Raw genomic sequence first — 4,510 nt, 5'->3', positions numbered from 1 at the left:
CCCTGGCACTACCTGGTCCTGGCACTACCTGGCCCTGACACTACCTGGCCCTGGCACTACCTGGCCCTGACACTACCTGGCCCTGACACTACCTGGTCCTGACACTACCTGGCCCTGACACTACCTGGCCCTGGCACTACCTGGTCCTGGCACTACCTGGCCCTGGCACTACCTGGTCCTGACACTACCTGGCCCTGGCACTACCTGGTCCTGGCACTACCTGGCCCTGACACTACCTGGTCCTGGCACTACCTGGTCCTGGCACTAGCCGGCACTTAATATGCCAGTCAGGTGGTGGCGTAATATACATATTAATGTCCACCTGGGACGACAAACACCATTGAAGGACGAGTCTCTCAGAAACTGTTTCTGAAAACGTCACAAGAATATACGCTTCTTCCTCAACCCTCCTGCTTCTCCAACACTGTCCCTTATACCCTGCTGCTGCTTCTCCAACACTGTCCCTTATACTCTGCTGCTGCTTCTCCAACACTGTCCCTTATACCCTGCTGCTGCTTCTCCAACACTGTCCCTTATACCCTGCTGCTGCTTCTCCAACACTGTCCCTTATACCCTGCTGCTGCTTCTCCAACACTGTCCCTTATACCCTGCTACTGCTTCTCCAACACTGTCCCTTATACCCTGCTGCTGCTTCTCCAACAGTCCCTTATACCCTGCTGCTGCTTCTCCAACACTGTTCCTTATACCCTGCTGCTGCTTCTCCAACACTGCCCCTTATACCCTGCTGCTTCTCCAACACTGTTCCTTATACTCTGCTGCTGCTTCTTCAACAATGTCCCTTATACCCTGCTGCTGCTTCTCCAACAATGTCCCTTATACCCTGCTGCTTCTCCAACTCTGTCCCTTATACCCTGCTGCTGCTTCTCCAACACTGTTCCTTATACCCTGCTGCTTCTCCAACACTGTCCCTTATACCCTGCTGCTGGTTCTCCAACACTGTCCCTTATACCCTGCTGCTGCTTCTCCAACACTGTTCCTTATACCCTGCTGCTTCTCCAACACTGTCCCTTATACCCTGCTGCTTCTCTAACACTGTCCCTTATACCCTGCTGCTTCTCCAACACTGTTCCTTATATCCTGCTGCTTCTCCAACACTGTCCCTTATATCCTGCTGCTTCTCCAACACTGTCCCTTATACCCTGCTGCTTCTCCAACACTGTCCCTTATACCCTGCTGCTTCTCCAACACTGTCCCTTATACCCTGCTGCTTCTCCAACACTGTCCCTTATACCCTGCTGCTTCTCCAACACTGTCCCTTATACCCTGCTGCTTCTCCAACACTGTTCCTTATACCCTGCTGCTTCTCCAACACTGTCCCTTATACCCTGCTGCTTCTCCAACACTGTCCCTTATACCCTGCTGCTGCTTCTTCAACACTGTCCCTTATACCCTGCTGCTTCTCCAACACTGTTCCTTATACCCTGCTGCTGCTTCTTCAACAATGTCCCTTATACCCTGCTGCTTCTCCAACACTGTCCCTTATACCCTGCTGCTTCTCCAACACTGTTCCTTATACCCTGCTGCTGCTTCTTCAACACTGTCCCTTATACCCTGCTGCTTCTCCAACACTGTTCCTTATACCCTGCTGCTGCTTCTCCAACACTGTCCCTTATACCCTGCTGCTGCTTCTCCAACACTGTTCCTTATACCCTGCTGCTGCTTCTTCAACACTGTCCCTTATACCCTGCTGCTTCTCCAACACTGTTCCTTATACCCTGCTGCTGCTTCTTCAACACTGTCCCTTATACCCTGCTGCTTCTCCAACACTGTTCCTTATACCCTGCTGCTGCTTCTCCAACACTGTCCCTTATACCCTGCTGCTGCTTCTCCAACACTGTTCCTTATACCCTGCTGCTGCTTCTTCAACACTGTCCCTTATACCCTGCTGCTTCTCCAACACTGTTCCTTATACCCTGCTGCTGCTTCTTCAACACTGTCCCTTATACCCTGCTGCTTCTCCAACACTGTTCCTTATACCCTGCTGCTGCTTCTTCAACACTGTCCCTTATACCCTGCTGCTTCTCCAACACTGTTCCTTATACCCTGCTGCTGCTTCTTCAACACTGTCCCTTATACCCTGCTGCTTCTCCAACACTGTTCCTTATACCCTGCTGCTGCTTCTTCAACACTGTCCCTTATACCCTGCTGCTTCTCCAACACTGTCCCTTATACCCTGCTGCTTCTCCAACACTGTTCCTTATACCCTGCTGCTTCTCCAACACTGTTCCTTATACCCTGCTGCTGCTTCTCCAACACTGTCCCTTATACCCTGCTGCTTCTCCAACACTGTTCCTTATACCCTGCTGCTGCTTCTTCAACAATGTCCCTTATACCCTGCTGCTTCTCCAACACTGTTCCTTATACCCTGCTGCTGCTTCTCCAACACTGTCCCTTATACCCTGCTGCTTCTCCAACACTGTCCCTTATACCCTGCTGCTTCTCCAACACTGTTCCTTATACCCTGCTGCTGCTTCTTCAACAATGTCCCTTATACCCTGCTGCTTCTCCAACACTGTTCCTTATACCCTGCTGCTGCTTCTCCAACACTGTCCCTTATACCCTGCTGCTTCTCCAACACTGTCCCTTATACCCTGCTGCTGCTTCTTCAACAATGTCCCTGAACATTGGTTTCTCCACCATTGTTCACAAATAATTATCTCAATAAATAATTTACATACAGCGCATATTTGATACTCGAATCAATTATATGATTTAATGTTCTCGTGGTACAATTGGCTTTATTCTCGACTCACACTCGGGGATCCTGGGTTCCATTCCCGGGCGGGACAGAAATGATTTGGGACGTATTCTTTCACCTAATGAATCTGTTCGTCTAGCAGTAAATTAGGTACCTGGGAATTAGGTAACTGTTGAGGGTTGCCCGTGGCGTCGCCTGGTGCGGTATTAATGTTGCTCTTCTCTGGCTGAAGGTCTTTACCAGTTCTACGGGCTCGCCTTAGCTCGTGCTACTTGGAACATTTTGTTCCAAGTAGCGAATCTTAAACAACAACAACAACTACTTTACCAGTTTGTCCAACATAATTGACTTAAAGAGTTTTTGAGTCAATTTGTGATCACTGAATGATATATATTTCAGTTACATTGATGTTAAACATGGTTCAAGAGTTAGAAATTTCACTCAGGTTTTCAAGAAATTTTTCAATTATTGTTTTTCTTCTATTAATTTTTCAGACTATAAAGAATTTGTCTCAGTTTAGTAAGATTATGTCAAAGACATTTTCAGGGTGTGTTATGGTGATGTATGTTATTAGCTTCTTAAGCCTAATGTAACACATTTTAACACAAGCTAGCAATACGTCAAAATTTTGGGGGGTTATAGTAAGATTTAAAGCAACGTAATATTTACGCTTTCTGGTTAAATTCAAACATTTATTGTTAGACAAAATAATTGCAATTTTTAATGTGTCAAAATCGCGAGAGATCGGTAGAATTTATGTTAACTTCTTATGCATAAACATAAACAATTGGTAAGTTATTTTGCTAACTTGTTTGACAGTTACACTCATAATTCTTCTTGTTGGGAGTTTTGTGAAGAATGAGGCATCATTACGCCTTACTCTGCTAAAATTAAACTGAACAAATACGGTGCTATTGATTGTAGTTTTTTTATGGTGAATACAATTTGGAATACCTATGGGGTAACTTTTCCAAGCTTAAATAATCTACACAAAAACTTATTTTATAAGTCCAGCTGTTAACTATAATTTTACTTTCGACACTCCGTTATACAGATATGTTAATGATATAAATGGAAAACCTCATTTACATATCTAAAAGTGAAAAATTATTAAGACATTAGGCTGTAGAATAGTTATGTCTGAAGCAACTCCATCGAGGTACTTCCCACTTTCTGGGTGAAGTCCTAATAGGCGAATAAGTGACTGTCCAGATACGCAAGAGAGATGTTGCTCTTTTAATTCACCTTCCGAATCACGAATTCTAATTAGCGACGAACTGTTAATTATAATATCACACTAAGTAGCTAATGAAGCCACAAAAGCTGAAAAAAAAGGGTGCAACCTGTTTAGTAGCGTTGTATCTAGCCTTCAGAATTAACGAGCTCGCTAACAAACTCTAAGAGATAAATTAGGAGGCACATAAATAAGAGGGGGGTGGAGGAGGTAAGTGAGCCAACCGGAGCGAGACAATTAAGGCCACCTGGGTGCTTGTGTTAGACCGTCAGCCTCGCCGGGCTCCCCCGCCAGAGAGTGAAATTATCCCAAGCGGAGAAGTGTGTTATTATCACCGCTAGCACTTGCTCGCGCAGCGCTAGCCACTCCCCGCTCACCTCAGGCTTCACCTGTTCAGTCTTTTCTCCTCTCTTTCTCTCTCACTCTTCTTCTTCTTCCTCTCGCTCTCTTCCTCTTACACTTTCATCCGTGTCTCTCCTACGTCTCCTGGGCCGGCGCGGACCTAACACAGCTCCCGGCGGCCTCGCCCCGCTCAAGACCCGAAGAAAACGCAAGTA

This window comes from Procambarus clarkii, chromosome 40 (assembly GCF_040958095.1).
Source record: "Procambarus clarkii isolate CNS0578487 chromosome 40, FALCON_Pclarkii_2.0, whole genome shotgun sequence".
In the NCBI taxonomy this organism is placed as follows: domain Eukaryota; kingdom Metazoa; phylum Arthropoda; class Malacostraca; order Decapoda; family Cambaridae; genus Procambarus; species Procambarus clarkii.
The sequence above is the reverse complement of the archived record's forward strand: the minus strand, read 5'-3'. Positions refer to the sequence as shown.